This window comes from Ranitomeya variabilis, chromosome 4, assembly GCF_051348905.1.
Source record: "Ranitomeya variabilis isolate aRanVar5 chromosome 4, aRanVar5.hap1, whole genome shotgun sequence".
NCBI lineage: Eukaryota > Metazoa > Chordata > Amphibia > Anura > Dendrobatidae > Ranitomeya > Ranitomeya variabilis.
Genome location: NC_135235.1, coordinates 96,280,799 through 96,298,687, shown reverse-complemented (window position 1 = coordinate 96,298,687; position 17,889 = coordinate 96,280,799). Strand labels below are relative to the sequence as shown.

The 17,889-nt window shown below is 41.3% G+C and overlaps 1 protein-coding gene across 2 annotated transcripts in view; it reads left to right on the top strand.

Annotated features, from left to right (window-relative positions):
• Positions 1–17,889, top strand: part of HTR7 (5-hydroxytryptamine receptor 7) — a 261,610-nt gene that overhangs the window by 111,900 nt on the left and 131,821 nt on the right. The gene's annotated exons all lie outside the window — the stretch shown is intronic.

Genomic DNA, 17,889 nt, shown 5'->3' with positions numbered 1-17,889 from the left:
ACCACACCGGGTACCACTCCTTTCAGCTAAGAACAGGAAACTGAGGCTACAATTTGTACAAGCTCATCGAAATTGGACAGTAGAAGATTGGAAAAACGTTGCTTGGTCTGATGAGTCTCGATTTCTGCTGCGACATTCGGATGGTAGGGTCAGAATTTGGCGTAAACAACATGAAAGCATGGATCCATCCTGCCTTGTATGGAGCATCTTTGGGATGTGCAGCCGACAAATCTGCGGCAACTGTGTGATGCCATCATGTCAATATGGACCAAAATCTCTGAGGAATGCTTCCAGCACCTTGTTGAATCTATGCCACGAAGAATTGAGGCAGTTCTGAAGGCAAAAGGGGGTCCAACCCGTTACTAGCATGGTGTACCTAATAAAGTGGCCGGTGAGTGTATATATGTGTGTGTCACTGACATCTATATACTATCTATTCTAACCTGTCACTCTGTGGTTTTACTGTATGCAGCACATGAATTGCCAGCTTTTCAAAGGACACTGGTGTGTAAAGATCGGACAGCACTCACATGGTCCAAGTGCGATTTTTTTTTCCACACTCATAGGCTTGCATTGGTGAGACTCGGCTGAGTCTCTTTGACAATCACAGCATGCTGCGATTTTACGTGCACACTGAATACGGTTGAGAAAATAAATGCTGATGTGAGCTGCCCCATAGATTAACACTGGGCCGAGTGCTATGCGATGCGTTTCTCGCATAGCACTAGAACGTATTCTACGGTAGTGTGACTCCGGCCTTATGGCTCAAATCTGTAAGTGTTGATTAGAATATGTGTAAGGGGTTACAAAAACTGGTACATGCCCCTACCCCTTTAAGCACATCTGTAATAATTATAGGGGATAACTCAGGAGACTCTTTGCGTGGAACAAGACAACTACAGGACACAGTTTTATAAGTGGTAAAGTCTATATTATCTCACGGTGATTCAGGTGCAGAGAGAAACTCAAGTCCACAACACTTGGTGCAAATAATAAATGCAGCTTAGCAGTCTATAGGAAACTTCAGAGGGAAATGCAATCAAGCAGAAAGTCTATGAAGCACAGTTATTCTTGAGGAAACTTGACACGAATAAATCCTTGTCTTAGTCCAAATACAGATAGATATGCTTATAAAGCAGTTCAAATCATATCTTAGCTCAACCAGGGAAGCCTGGTTAATAGTCTCAGGTTATTGCAAAGCAGCAGCAGCTTACATGTCCAGCAAATGCAGATGAAGTAAACACGAGCAGCAGATGAAGGAGGATTACTGGAAACTTGTGTATGCAGCAGGAACTTAGAGCAGAGTAGCAGGATCACCACACAGGTTCAAAGGAGCAGGTGTATAGCCAGGGAGTAATCAGAGGTCAGGAGCTGGATGCAAGGCAGAATACTCTAGCACAGACTGAAGACTGGGGTGGAGTTTTATAGCAGGAAGACACAGTGCACATGAGACCAAAGACGCCATCTTGGAAAAGGGCAGTAATGCACAAAAGGTAAAAAATTTTCAGAGTCCTGACAATGTCCCAGTTCTTGATGCAGTGAGTGTTTTTCAACCGTTTGATGCTATATGAATGTTTTATACTACTGTACATAGTTTCTCCATAGTTGTGTAGGGACAGTGTAGTACATTAGTTGGGCCACAAGATGGGTACATAATAAATAGTTCATCATAGGAGGAGTTCACTGGGGTAAGGTAGGAAAAGTTTCCTGGTTAGAGTCAGAGGGGCTAGGGAGCCCAGACAGCTCTGGTGGGCTTTAGAGCCCGAGCTACTCAGTTACTCCATAACACTCAAAGCTAAGAAGCCCAGCCATCCAGGGCCTAGTGGGCTAGAAGTACAGCTTTAGCAGCAGTGTGACAGCATTGGTGGAGCAGAGGCTAAAGGTCACAACAGTACGGGAACACAGGTGGGTCTATAATGTGGCAGCTTACTGCATGGGCAGATGTCCTCAGATCTGATACGAAACGGACGAGGGAACTCCTGAGCATAGTGAGTCTGAACAGGGAGGATGCTGCATTACCGCAAGAGGCGGTAGGACCCAGGCACGTACTGAAGGCCATAGAAGAAAGTGCAGGGAAAGTGGAGAATGTGAACTGTATGGAACCCTATGCTGATGTTGTATCTAATGAGGATGTGCTGCGAAGAAAAAACAATAAAGTACTACGTTTTAAGTTACAATTGGACTGTCTCCATTTGTGCCCAAACGTATAGAGAAGGCCCACAGCAACTCAGAGGAGATCCAGAAGGTGCAAAGGTCAGAGAAGCAAGTACTCTGACAACAGGACATAGTTTGCATGTGACAGGAGACCAGGGCAAACAGATATTCTCAGCCACGACTACCGCCCTGGCGCTCCCTAACATATGCACAAAAACATTTATTGGTATTCTTGTCCCACACTCTGGATAGTATAATGTCATATACGTTTCTTCTGTCTATATTATTTATTTTGTTCCGATAATAGAGTTCTTTTTAGTTCAGGAAGGATATATATAAAGTGGTTTAAAATAATAAATATTAATACGTTGTGTGACAACAGCCGTAGGCATACAGTTGTACAGATAGGAATATTTTGTAATAAACTTAACATTATGTTATGTGGGAAAACAATGAAATATCACAAACATATAAATTAAAATATTCCCAGGACAACGTTTAATACAATCTGCTGAACACAGATATGACTTTCCCTATGAGGAACATTGTAATTCATGGAGTGTTCTTTGCAGCTTACATATGCAGCTGTTTTTAGATTAGAATACATGTTTAAAGCTAGAGAAAAAAGTCATGGTTAAAATATGTATTACAATTATGTTCAGCTATTGTTACTTATTTTATCATTGTTGTTTTATGTATTCTGCCATTATTTGCTTGATGAAAGAGTGCACAGATTCTGCCCACATTGTCAGCGACCGAGCGTATTTACAAGTTGGATGTGTAATTACAGCAGTCATCAATCAACTGATCAATCACCATGTGTCCAACTTTTGAAAACCTTGAAGGTAGCTGTTATGGCTACTTCAGTTTCACAAGAGAGGAAGATGCTTTCTTCAGCAGGCTTGTAGAAATGGATTGTGTAGCAAGAGGTTGTCACTTTATGACTTCTATATACTCTAATATGCTACAGAAAGCACTGTTAGGGCAGTTTGAAGCAATTTACATACACGTGGTCACATACCAATTAGACTTGCGTGGATTCACTGTATACAAGTGAATTTATGGAAGCCGGACATGTCTAGTCAGAATGTGACCAAAAATATGCAAACCGCATACTTGTGGTCACATGACTGCCTACTCCAGACATCGAATAATCCTGACAACGTGTACTGTTCTTACTGTAAGGATTCACAAGTCTGCATTCAAATAGAGTGACTGGAGACTAGAGCCCCAAGCCTGGATAACCCTTTTAAATAAAAACTGTATTTGTCTAAACTTGAAAAAGTAGCAAATTCTAAGTGCTAGACTAAAGCCTAATTCAGATGTCCGGGAAACACAATCCGAGTATGGAATAAGATAACTGATTAATTTTTGAATGTCTCATCAATATACTGAAGTCCTTAAAGGGATTTTCCCATGAACAAAGTTAATTTTAACTACTTAGAAACTGAGCCTATTTTGACCTTGATGACCAAGCCAAATTTTACAATTCTGACCACTGTCAATTTTTGAGGTTGTAACTCTGGAACGATGATAGTGATAAAAGTTCTTCAATATGACTTGCGTTTATTTGTGAAAAAATGGAAATTTGATGAAAATGTAGAAAATGTTGCAATATTCAAACTTTTAATTCTTATGCCCTTAAATAAGAGAGATATGTCACACAAGATAGTTAATATATAACCTTTCCCAAATGTCTATTTTACATCAGCACAATCTTTGAAAATTAAAGTGAGAAGGATTAAAGGTTGACCAGCGATTTCTCATTTTTCTAACAAAATTTACAAAACCATTTTTTAGGGACCACATCACATTTGAAGTGACTTTGAGGGGTCTATATAATAGAAAGTACCTAATCGTGACACTATTCTAAGAACTGCACCCCTCAAAGTGCTCAAAACCACCTTCAATAAGTTTATTTATCCTTCAGGTGCTTCACAGGAACTGAAGCAATGTGGAAGGAAAAATTGAACATATAATTTTCTTTTTTTAGAAATAATTTGCTTTAGCCCCAAATTTTTTATTTTCACAAGGGTAACAGCAGAAAATGGACTCTAAAATATGTTGTGCAATTTCTTCTGAGAATGCCGATACCCCATATGTAGGGGAAAAGCCACTGTTTGGGTGCATGGCAGGGCTCGGAAGGAAAGGAGCATCATTTGACTTTTTCACTTAAAAAATGTCTGGAATTGAGAGCGGATGTCCTGTCACGTTTGGAGAGCCCCTGATGTATCTAAACAGTAGAAACCCTCCACAAGTGACTCAATTTTTTAACCTAGATTCCTGAAGGAGTGTATGTGGATGTGTGGCAAGCACCTTGAACTCCCAGGTGCTTCACAGAAGTTCATAAAGTAGAACTGTGAAAATAAAAAAATCACATTTTAACCACAAAAATGTATTTTAGCCACAATTTTTTGTTTTCACAAGGGTAACGGGAGAAAACAGACTCGAAAATTTGTTGTACATTTTCTACTGAGTACTGATTGCGAGAATACTACTATTTGGGAGCACGGCAGAGCTCAGAAGGAATGGAGCACCATTTGATTTTTTAATTAAAAAACGTCTGGAATCGAGAACGGACGCCACGTCTTGTTTGGAGCCCTTAAGTGCTTCAAAGAAGTTTATAACGTAGAGTTATGAAAATAAAAAAAACACAAATACCCACAAAAATGTTCTTTTAGCCACATTTTTTTTTTATTTTCACAAGGCTATAAAGAGAAAATGGATCCAAAAATTAATTGTACAATTTCTCCTGAGATCGCTGGTACCCCATTTATCAAGGAAAACCACTGTTTGGGCACACACCAGGGCTTAGAAAGGAAGGAGTGACCTTGATGGAATGGTCTGAGGGCATCATGTCATGTTTTGAGAGCCCCTGATGTGCCTAAAGAGTGAACCCCCCAAAAGTGACCCTATTTTGGAAACCATATCCCTCAATGATTTTATCCAGGGGCATAGTGAACATTTTGAACCCACAGGTACTACACAGAATTTGATAACATTAGGTCGGCTTATTGAAAATTTTCATTTTCTTCGCAAAAATGTTTTAGCCCAAAATGTATAATATAATTTTCACAATGGATAATAGGAGAAAACAGACCCCATAATTTGTTGCACAATTTGTCTTGAATGCATCGATACCCCATATGTGGTTAAAAATGTCTGCTTGGGCACATGGCAGGACTAGGAAATGCAAGAGCGCTATTTGCTTGGGATAGATTGTGAATGCTATGTTGCATTTAATGAGCCCCTGACATGTGAAAACAGCAGAAACCCCCCACAAGTAACCCCATTTTGGAAACTAGACTCCTCAAGGAATAAATCTAGGGGTGTAGTGAGTATTTTTAACCCACAGGTGTGTGGCACCCCAGGAGTTCGGGTACCACAGTAGTGCTGCCTTCCTCTCGGGGAGGGTAGTGCTATGCCTGGAGACAAGTGAGATTCCCTTTGGTAGGTTATCACACACACACCTTCCAAATCCAGGCCAGGAGGGGGAGTTCCTACGTGACCTGCCAAGGGGATTCCACTTGTCTTTGGACTACCCGGATTTCTAATTCACCTGTTGCCGGTGCCCTGGACTGTGGCCAGTCACCCACAAGTAAACCAGGTAAAGACTTACAACCTGTCTCTTCCATTTATTCATTGACCTTACCATCTACTCCACACACCATAGAACCACTGGGGACCCCGCTTCATCTTTGGGAAATGTAACATCTTGGCATGCTGCAACATCCCCCAGGGGACCCCTCTAATGCTGCGTCGGTCCCCCTATTGACCAAACTCCATAGGTGGCGTCACAACAAACTTTGAACATTTAACCCCCTTTAACGTTGATGCTCACGGCCACGGACCGGGTCACAGCCACCGTGACATCCCTCTTTGCGACCGGACCCGGTACCGAGTACCCCACTGCCCTGTGGCTGCGTCAGGTGCCTCACAGAATTTGATAACATTGAACATGGAAATATGATATTTTAGTGGCAAAAATGTAATTTTTGTATTTTCTGCAAATTTGTCAGGTACAAAAGGGTTAATAGGTGAAATTGAAATCCACAATATCTTGCTCAATTTATCCTGAACAAGGTGCTACCCCATATTTTGTCAGAAATTACTGTTAGGCCACACGTAAGGGTTGAGAAGGAAGGAGCTCTACTTGGTTTTTGAAGCCCAGATTTTGCTAGAATAGTTTTCAGGCGACAATTGCGAATCCCCGAAGGTGCCAGAAGAGCAGAAAACCCCCAAAGTGACTCCATTGTAGAAACTGCATCTCTCAAATGAATTAATCTACTGCTGCAGTGACTATTTTGTAACATCCACGCCAGGCTTTTTTACTGGAGAATTGCAAATCAGCCAGTCTAGTACCTATACATTGTGTCCCCATACCGTGTAGAGCTCCCATATATGTCAGCACCCCCATCATACCTCCCAACCGTCCCGATTTCAGCGGGACAGTCCCGCTTTGGCACCGGGGTCCCGCTGTCCCGCTTCGGGCATTTAAAATCCCGAATTTGCGGCCGCCGGTGAAGCCCCGCCCACTTCCGGGACGTAGAGAGAGCCAGCCTGTTTTTTGTTTTTTTTTTTATAAAAGCTGCCTCCTGACCGCCCGCGCAACACCCCCCCCCCCCCCGCCCCCGCCCCCGCCCCCTGTGCGGCGCTGCCACGCTGAAGGAGAGAGCCTGCAGCAATCAAGAAGAAAGGTCAGCGATTCACTACCTCTGGCTGTGTGTGCACGGAGCTCCGGCTTCTGCTCTTAGCTGCTATCCCGGCAGAGAAGGAGAGACGGGGGAGGTGCCGGGATAGTGCAGAGCTGTGAGCAGGAGACTGAAGACTTCAGCAGAGAGCTGCACATGGACATCAGCCGCCCCTGCATCACAGAGGAGATTGTGTGTGTGTGATGTGTGTGATGGCTGCGTGTGTGTGTGTGTGTGTGTGATGGCTGCGTGTGTGTGTGATGGCTGCGTGTGTGTGTGTGTGTGTGATGGCTGCGTGTGTGTGTGTGATGGCTGGGTGTGTGTGTGTGATGGCTGTGTGTGTGTGATGGCTGCGTGTGTGTGTGTGTGATGGCTGCGTGTGTGTGTGTGTGATGGCTGCGTGTGTGTGTGATGGCTGCGTGTGTGTGTGTGTGTGTGATGGCTGCGTGTGTGTGATGGCTGTGTGTGTGTGTGTGATGGCTGCGTGTGTGTGATGGCTGCGTGTGTGTGTGTGATGGCTGCGTGTGTGTGTGTGATGGCTGCGTGTGTGTGTGTGATGGCTGCGTGTGTGTGTGATGGCTGCGTGTGTGTGTGATGGCTGCGTGTGTGTGTGATGGCTGCGTGTGTGTGTGTGTGATGGCTGCGTGTGTGTGTGATGGCTGCGTGTGTGTGTGTGTGTGTGTGATGGCTGCGTGTGTGTGTGTGATGGCTGGGTGTGTGTGTGTGATGGCTGTGTGTGTGTGATGGCTGCGTGTGTGTGTGTGTGATGGCTGCGTGTGTGTGTGTGTGATGGCTGCGTGTGTGTGTGATGGCTGCGTGTGTGTGTGTGTGTGTGTGTGTGTGTGTGATGGCTGCGTGTGTGTGTGTGATGGCTGGGTGTGTGTGTGTGATGGCTGTGTGTGTGTGATGGCTGCGTGTGTGTGTGTGTGATGGCTGCGTGTGTGTGTGTGTGATGGCTGCGTGTGTGTGTGTGATGGCTGTGTGTGTGTGATGGCTGTGTGTGTGTGATGGCTGTGTGTGTGTGATGGCTGTGTGTGTGTGTGATGGCTGCGTGTGTGATGGCTGCGTGTGTGATGGCTGCGTGTGTGATGGCTGCGCGCGTGTGTGTGTGTGATGGCTGCGTGTGTGTGTGATGGCTGCGTGTGTGTGTGTGATGGCTGCGTGTGTGTGTGTGTGTGTGATGGCTGCGTGTGTGTGATGGCTGTGTGTGTGTGTGTGATGGCTGCGTGTGTGTGTGTGATGGCTGCGTGTGTGTGTGTGATGGCTGCGTGTGTGTGTGATGGCTGCGTGTGTGTGTGATGGCTGCGTGTGTGTGTGATGGCTGCGTGTGTGTGTGTGTGATGGCTGCGTGTGTGTGTGTGTGTGATGGCTGCGTGTGTGTGTGTGTGTGATGGCTGCGTGTGTATGTGTGATGGCTGCGTGTGTGTGTGATGGCTGCGTGTGTGATGCATTTGTGTCAAAGCTGCATGTGTTTGTGAGCTGCGTGCGTGTGTGAGCTGCGTGCGTGTGTGAGCTGCGTGCGTGTGTGAGCTGCGTGCGTGTGAGCTGCGTGCCTGTGTGTGAGCTGCGTGCCTGTATGTCATTATACAGTATGGAGCATCATGTGTGGTCATTATACAATATGGAGCATCATGTGCGGTCATTATACAGTATGGAGCATCATGTGCGGTCATTATACAGTATGGAGCATCATGTGCGGTCATTAGACAGTATGGAGCATCATGTGCAGTCATTATACAGTATGGAGCATCATGTGCGGTCATTATACACTGGAGCATCATGTGCGGTCATACAGTATGGAGCATCATGTGTGTTCATTATACAGTATGGAGCATCATGTGCGGTCATTATACACTATGGAGCATCATGTGCGGTCATTATACACTATGGAGCATCATGTGCGGTCATACAGTATGGAGCATCATGTGTGTTCATTATACAGTATGGAGCGTCATGTGTGTTCATTATATATTATGGAGCGTCATGTGTGGTCATTATATATTATGGAGCGTCATGTGTGGTCATCGTACAGTATGGAGCATCATGTGTGGCCATTATACAGTATGGGGCACTGTGTGGCCATATTTTTTTGTTTATAATTATTGTATATGAAACAGTGTGATCGGCAGTGCTAAATGGGTGTGGTTGGGATGTGGATATGGGTGTGACTAATTATGAATGGGTGTGGTCAGAGGCGTGGCCTAAAATTTGCCGCGGCGCGCAAAGCGCGCCGCAAACTTTGTCCCTCTTTCCCATCTTCAAAAGTTGGGAGGTATGCCCCCATACATTGTGCCCAGCTGTGCTTCTGGCGATATTCACCCATAAATTAAGTGCCTTCTCTCCATTACAATAATGCCAACTCAGAAGGATGGGGGCATTTGAAATTGGGAGTCAAGAATTCAATGGATTGAATTTGAGGAGGTGGGAACCATGTCACTTTTCCAGAGTCTTTGTTCTACCAGTAACGTGTGAACATCCTATAGTTCCAGTGACGGATGACGCACCTGAGTAACATTTTGGGGTGCATAATATTTTTCTATCGCTTCCAGAATAAGGCTGGATCACATTCTTGTGTTCTACGCTGAGCACTTATGTCGGGCTTTCTGTGTAAATCCCACAAAAATGCAATTCAGACCCACCATAATGAAGCAGATGGAGACACTTTGTATTCCGTTTGGCGTCTGCTCTGTTGGTATCCATATTTTTAAGTGTTTTTTTTTTTGTCGCCACATTCTGAGAGCTGAAACATTTATTTTTTGCTGAAAAGAGCTGAACGAGGGCTTATTTTTTTTGTGGGACGAGTTGAAGATTTTTCTGGTAGCATTTTGGGGCACATAATGTTTTTGATAGCTTTTAATTCAGATTTTTCAGACACAGGATGAACAAAATCCAATTCAGTTACTGTTTTTATTTTATATTTTTTACACGTTCACCTTGAGGAAAATGTGATAAGACCAATTTGTTTGTGGGGTTGGCACGATTACAGTGATACCAGATGTATATTTTTTATCCTTTGCTATTTTTGCACACTAAAAACAATATTTTAGCAAAATGAATTTATTTTTGCATCATCATATTATAAGAGCCGTAACTTTTTATTTTTTTGTCGAATTAGTCATATTAGGGTTTGTTTTTTGGGGGACGGTTTGGGATTTTCATTTGTACCTTTTTTTTACATATGACTTTTTGATCGCTTTTTATTCACTTTTTTGTGAGTCAGTATGATGAAAAAGCAACATTTTTTGGCATTTTTTTTAATTTTTTTTTTATGGTGTTTACCAAACTAAATAAATAATGTACCAGTTCTGGATGCAGCGATACCAATTATGTGTATGTTTTTGTTTATTTTTGTTTTACCAGAAATACTGCGTTTTGAATGGCGAAGTGGATTTTCTTGATTTTGTGCACTTTTTTGTGTTTTTTTACATTTTTATATGTTTTATTTGACTTTTTTACACTTTTTTTTTACTGTGGGACTTGTATAATTTTAACTTTGATCACTTGTCTCATACAACTGCTTTGCTCATGTACAGCTGTGAATGGGACTGTCAGTGTCTCACTGACTGTGCCTGTGAGACTCTGCTTATTGCTGGATCTCACAGGCCAACATACCCTGGGGTCATCACATGAACCCAGGGTATCATGGTAGCCATCGGGACCCGTGATTCTCATCGCCGGGATCCGATGGTTAGTAAGGAAGTCTTGTGACTCCGTTATAAAAACATAAATACCCCTGTCACGATTGAATATTAGGGGATTATAACTTCGTTCTTCACTACTCATAATGGTAAATAGGTCAATATTTAAATAGAGATAGAATAGTGAATTTATCACATGTACTAATATATTTCTACTAATTATATTGTTGGTGGTGGTGTGAGGGAATTATAAGTCCTTGCCTCCCTCCCCATAATGGAGGTTTGGATTTCTAATAATGGATTTCTAAATACCGTAGGTAGAAAACAGAGATTTTATGGCATCCAGTTTGAATCAGCAGTTGTCATCCCCTATAATTATGATTTAATTTTGGCATTATTGGTAAAGACTTCATATCCATCCTAATTAGAAATTAATTAATCCGGCAAAATTCAAATTTGCCTGTTTGTACATTTTTTTCCCTGGAAATTCGATTGCTGGAAAAGTTATTTTCCGCAAATATAATGACGTTTTTATGCTCTCTAGTCTCTCCAGTATCCAATGGATAATAAACATAATATTTTAAAAAAAAATCATCATACTCATCCTTGACCTCTCTAGCCCCTCTGCTACTCACTGCCACATGTCTGGTCCTCGCAGCCTCTTTGGATTCCCCTACATTCACAATGGAAAGTTTTCATCTACAGCACTGTGTCGGGACTTCCGGGGCACTCGGGAGGATTCTGTTTACTCGCATGGGAGGTCATCACATAATAGGGTTGATGACACCTGGAAGTTCCAGCTTAGTGTGGAAGATACAAAGTTTCCTTCGCAAGTGTCGGAGGATGCAAAGATGCGGCGAAGGCCAGACATGGGCTTGACAGCATGAGTAGTGGAACAACTAGTATGGAGAACCCAACGCTTCCCTTGTCAGACACTAATTTGCTTATTGCAAGCGGATTTACAAAATTGCAGTGCAAATGGCTTGTTAGGAAAGGTATTAACATAAGAATAAATAGATGATGGCGGTTTGGGAGCATGGTGGAGTTGGAAAGCTGTCAGGTTTTCTTTAAAAAAAACAAACTTATTTCAATAAATACCTGTAATCTGCATTAAAAAAAAACATTCTGGAGCTTCTTTTTTTAGGACTGTTTGGCGCTAGGTCTGCTATTGTTTTATAAAATGTATATAATTTTCCTCCTGAGTTCCTGCACAGTGCTGCAAGGTCAACGTAGGAGCATTGTAACATTGTCCTATGAGAAGGATATGATGACATCCAGCAGTCAATTTATTCATACATTTCAAGATGAAATTTTTTTGGGGAGGAATTACACTGGTCAACAGCATTTTTGGTGCCAAAGATATTTCATCGAATTTAGGGTATTTTTGGGGTGCTGATTCTGAATATGTCATCAGTTTTGCCAGATTGGCTCAAGTTTTTGAGATTTTTGGTATCTTATTTATAGCACTTGTTGGTAAATGCGACGCATCATCTCATTAATTTCTTTGGATTAGTACTTGAACTGAGCAGTTCTCAATATAGTTTTGTGTTAATTAGTGTTCTAAAAGTTTGTTCATAGCTTGATTTTTGCACTAACTTTATGTTGTTGTCTGTTTTCCAGTGAAAAGCATGAACTCATCAAGAAGAAGTTGTCTTAACGATCCAGACTCATTCTGTTACATTTGTGGTGAATACACACTGCCAAAACATAGAAGAAACATAACAGACTTCGTAAAAAAAGTGTATTTTGCCTATTTTGGGGTTATGCTTGGGGACCAAGACAAGTTTTGGGCACCACACATAGTGTGCAAAGCATGTATCGAATTATTACGAAAATGGAGCAAAGGACAAAGAAAAAGCTTCAAATTTGGTGTTCCAATGGTGTGGAGAGAGCCAAAAAATCATCATGATGACTGTTATTTATGGTAAACACAGGTACAGGCACATCTTCACAATGAGGGACAGGTCTTCTTGCAGATTCCATGTTACTCCCATTTTCGTTTCTTATGCTTATTGAATCCTTGCACTTGCACTGCACAGAAATAACAGTCATCATGATGATTTTTTGGCTCTCTCCACACCATTGGAACACCAAATTTGAAGCTTTTTCTTTGTCCTTTGCTCCATTTTCGTAATAATTCGATACATGCTTTGCACACTATGTGTGGTGCCCAAAACTTGTCTTGGTCCCCAAGCATAACCCCAAAATAGGCAAAATACACTTTTTTTTACGAAGTCTGTTATGTTTCTTCTATGTTTTGGCAGTGTGTATTCACCACAAATGTAACAGAATGAGTCTGGATCGTTAAGACAACTTCTTCTTGATGAGTTCATGCTTTTCACTGGAAAACAGACAACAACATAAAGTTAGTGCAAAAATCAAGCTATGAACAAACTTTTAGAACACTAATTAACACAAAACTATATTGAGAACTGCTCAGTTCAAGTACTAATCCAAAGAAATTAATGAGATGATGCGTCGCATTTACCAACAAGTGCTATAAATAAGATACCAAAAATCTCAAAAACTTGAGCCAATCTGGCAAAACTGATAGCATATTCAGAATCAGCACCCCAAAAATACCCCAAATTCATTAAAATATTTTGGACACCATAAAAAAATTTTTTTTTTGTTGACCTGTGTTATTGACAAAAAAACATAATACTTCCCTTGCTTGACAACACCCATAGGAAATTTACATATTGTGTTTGAATTAACCCCTTCATGACCGTGGGATTTTTCATTTTTCCGTGTTCGTTTTTCACTCCCCTCCTTCCCAGAGCCATAACTTTTTTTATTTTTCCGTCAATTTGGCCATGTGAGGGCTTATTATTTGCGGGACGAGTTGTACTTTTGAACGACATCATTGGTTTTACCATGTTGTGTACTAGAAAACGGGAAAAAAATTCCAAGTGCGGTGAAATTGCAAAAAAAGTGCAATCCCACACTTGTTTTTTGCTAGGTTCACTAAATGCTAAAACTGACCTGCCATTATGATTCTCCAGGTCATTACGAGTTCATAGACACCTAACATGACTAGGTTATTTTTTACCTAAGTGGTGAAAAAAATTCGTAGCGTCTCCATTTTTCATGATCTGGGGTCGGTTGAGGGCTTATTTTTTGCATGCCGAGCTGGCGTTTTTAATGATTCCAATTCAGTGCAGATACGTTCTATTGATTGCCCATTATTGCATTTTAATGCAATGTCGCGGCGACCAAAAAAACGTAATTCTGGCGTTTCAATTTTTTTCTCGTTACGCCGTTTAGCGATCAGGTTAATGCTTTTTTTTATTGATAGATCAGGCGATTCTGAACGTGGTGATACCAAATATGTGTAGATTTGATATTTTTTTATTGATTTATTTTGATTGGGGCGAAAGGGGGGTGATTTAAACTTTTATATTTTTTTATTTTGTTTACATTTTTTTTACTTTTTTTTTTTACTTTTGCCATGCTTCAATAGCCTCCATGGGAGGCTAGAAGCAGGCACAGCACGATCGCCTCTGCTACATAGCAGCGATCTGCTGTTCGCTGCTATGTAGTAGAAAATCAGGTGTGCTGTGAGCGCCGACCACAGGGTGGCGCTCACAGCTACCGGCGATCAGTAACCATAGAGGTCTCAAGGACCTCTATGGTTACAATGGAGAAGCATCGCTGACCCCCGATCATGTGACGGGGGTCGGCGATGCGATCATTTCCGGCTGCCCAGCCGGATGCGGTAGTTAAATGCCACAGTCTGCGTTTGACAGCGGCATTTAACTAGTTAATAGCGGCGGGTGAATCGCGATTTCACCCGCCGCTATTGCAGGCACATGTCAGCTGTTCAAAACAGCTGACATGTCCCGGCTTTGATGCGGGCTCACCGCGGAGCCCTGCATCAAAGCAGGGGAGCTGACATCGGACGTACTATCCCGTCCGATGTCAGTAAGGGGTTAAAGTCAATTTTACCAGCGTTGCTACCACTATAACAAAATCAACTTTTGTATGTTTACACTTGGCTTTCTATCTCCTACCTTGTGTTTTGTAGACTAAAATCTGCTGACAGATTCTCTTTTGCTATGTAAACTAAGGATAATCTGAAGCAGGGCTTGAAACACAGAATTCAAGGATGTTTCACATATAAGGCTGTGTGCTGTTGTTTACTTGCAATGAAGGTTTTATCACTAGGACGTTATCATTGTTGGGATTAACTCCCTCGTGCCAAATTGGCCAACTCTGCCCCCCCTGTGATAAGTAGCTCACTGTCAATAGACAATGTACATAGAGAGCTGTGGTGTGGGTGGGGTTAGCTTTCTGACCTCTGCTGCATTCGACATCTAAGGAATCTGATTGTGTCACAACTGCTGCACCCAGTTGTCTAATCGATTCATCACTGGAATCAGGGTCTCTTTTCTATATTTTCCTGTATTATCTCAGATGAGGTAGCAAAAACCTGTTGACCAATTCCCTTTCACTCATATGTAAGTAGAGAATAGTAACAGCCTAACATATGACCTAACATAACAGCTATCCACAGGAGATGGTTTTTTTTTTATACTGGGCTCTGCTCCTGGTCAGAACACAACACATTGTTCTTTATTCTAAGAAGACTTGATTAGAGATGAGCGGATCTTTTAACATTTGAATTCGGTTTCTTCAAAGTTTTCCCAATGATTTAATGAGCGGCAAATACATTTACGTGAATCTCAATACTGTAAAGCTTGTAATTGCGCAAAATATAAACATGGGAGAAAGAGAGAGAAATGACATTGCTGACGATAATGGCTTATACTATATAGCAGAGAGAGAGAGAGAGGAATTCACTGATCATGAGAATTTACACTCTAAGCCGATGCAGCGGAACTAAATTATGTTAGCCTGAACACTGATTATAGTGTGGGAAATGTTACTGGGCAAAGTTTTGTTTTGTGAACCGCTAATTAAATCTCAATACAATCTTCAAATTTGCATGAAACTGCAAATTTCAAGAAATTCAACTTGAACTTGAAATTTTGCAGATTTATTCTCTCATTTCTAGAATAGGCCAACGAAACTTTAGTATCAAAAATAGATTATATCGAGATTTCTGGAAATTTTGAAGCGCTACTAGTGCCAAGTTTTTAGTCATCAATAATGTCAATGTGATGTTCATAATTTAAACTAATGTTCACTTTACACATATTTTGCTAAATATAATATGTCTAAGAAAGAGCCATAGGAGCACCTCTGCTGTAGACCCTTCAGGCATTGCTTTTCTTTGATGGCCATGCTATCAAATGTTCCTTCATTGCCTTCGGCACCAATTTTTGCATTCAAAAGGACAACGATGCAATGTGCCAAGAAAATTCTGCAGAGATCTCGGAATTGATTATTTTATCTTATAAACTAAACGCTTGACAAAGTGACATGTCTTGATGTCTAGAAAATACATTATCCCTAATAAGTATGAAAGGAATTGTACAGCGAAATTGGTAAGTTGAAGAATTTATTCTCGGTTTTATTGACAGTTGAGGTTGAAGGGTTGTTTGAAAGAAGAGGCAATCAAGTTTTATGTCAATCAATGGCAGAACATGAAGGAGGCGTTTAATGACAGTGATGAAAACCATGACCTCATTACTCATTAGTCTAAACAATTACCACATAGGAAAGCAGCTGTCAATAATGTAACCACAAAAATCATTCTGGGTCTCTGGCAGTAATTAATACAATAGATCGGGGTGGGATGTGGCAATCAATTTGAAACTATAAGGAAAAAGATTTAATAAGACTCGTTGCAGAAACAAGTAGCCGTAATTTTGAGGACTAGCTTCTGGAACAGAAGAAACAACTGATTAAATAACTGATTAAATATACGGTCTGAGTTGCCATTGTCTTGTCTGTGTTTACGACTATCTCAAATCATGCAGGAACCACTGGTGACTGCGGGGTCAGGATCTCTAGTCTGCACAAGAATCGGCAGGGTCAGTTGCAGCTTTTAGTGTGTTCTCCTATTTTCCAGAGTGGATTGCTAGACTATCATAACACTTACCCATTGACTCTAGAGATAGAAAATGACTCTGCCCTACAAACTGTGCTCCACTGGGATCCGCTGACTTGTTATGGCCCAGGTACTGACAAGATATGATCATCTGCCAGATGTCATTGCTGAAGGGCATCATGGTGAAGTCAGAAGCGGCAACCTCAAAATAATGTTAGCCCACTCTCTGATGCCTCATCAGTGTGAGAAATAGTGTGGGCAAGATTTTCTTTGCGAACCGCAAATCTAATCTCAAAATGTTCAAATTCGTATTAAACAGTAAATTTCAGGAAATTTAACTCAAACTCGATCCTCCACAGATCGATATGCTCATCTCTACTGAGTTCCATATTAATGAAAACTGTAAGGAAGTTACTGTCTGTACATGGACATTTTTTTCAACCTCCCCTTTTTAAAAACTAGAGCCTTTCTTCTTCTTGCCCTGAATTAAATGTACTGTATCTTGTTAGTTTCTCTTCCATAAAACAGAAGAAGAAACTGCTCAACTATCTGACTCAGGCTAATGAAGGAAGGGTCCTGCCAGGGCTCAGAGTATGCCTCTATACATTTAATGAATCCTAAGACCATCCTTTAGCTAGATCTCTGAATGGAGTCCAACTAACGATCTGTAATATGAAAAAAATAAATAATAACAGTGGCTTTATAAGAGAGGATTTTCTCTGCCTAAAAGCCTCAATAGTATTATTCTTCACAGGCATAATGCATTGCTGTATGCAGATACACCGATTAGCTATAAAACCCCTGATCGATCTCAGGATCTCCTTCCTTTACACCAGATAAATTGCAAATCTGCACTTCCAGGGTCCTCTCTCCCTTTGTACCAGTAAATCTGTTTATTACCCTTGCTACGTATTTTATATTGTAAGCCCTCTTAACACATAGTGAAACCTGGAATAAATGGTGCTTTATAATAAATAACATTAGTAACATTGATTATCATACGGCAATTCACCTTTCAAGGGGTTCAATATATTAGAAAGCAAAAGAACAGTCAGTTCATTTTCATAACTACAAGTTGGGTAGTGTTCACAGTAAGCAGTGGTTAGTACCTGAAAGTGGTCCTAGAAAAGGAGAAAAGGTAACAAGTGTCATGGGCAACAAAGGTTTATTGGTGCACTGATGGAAACCTAGCTCTTGTAGCACATGGATAACAGTCGCTTGTTTTGTGTTATGTCCAGAAGAATGTGTACAGTAAATTTATATCATCATTAGAGTGTAACATAAAAATAATAGATTTGTATATTTGCCTAAATAGTTTATGCAACAAAAAAAAGCTTCAAATAGCTGTGATCAAGAAAAAAAACATTATTATCACCAGAAATCAAAGTGGAAAAATGAAATAAATTGTAGGATAGTTGCAATATTCAAGTCCAAAATTAGCCCAAACATC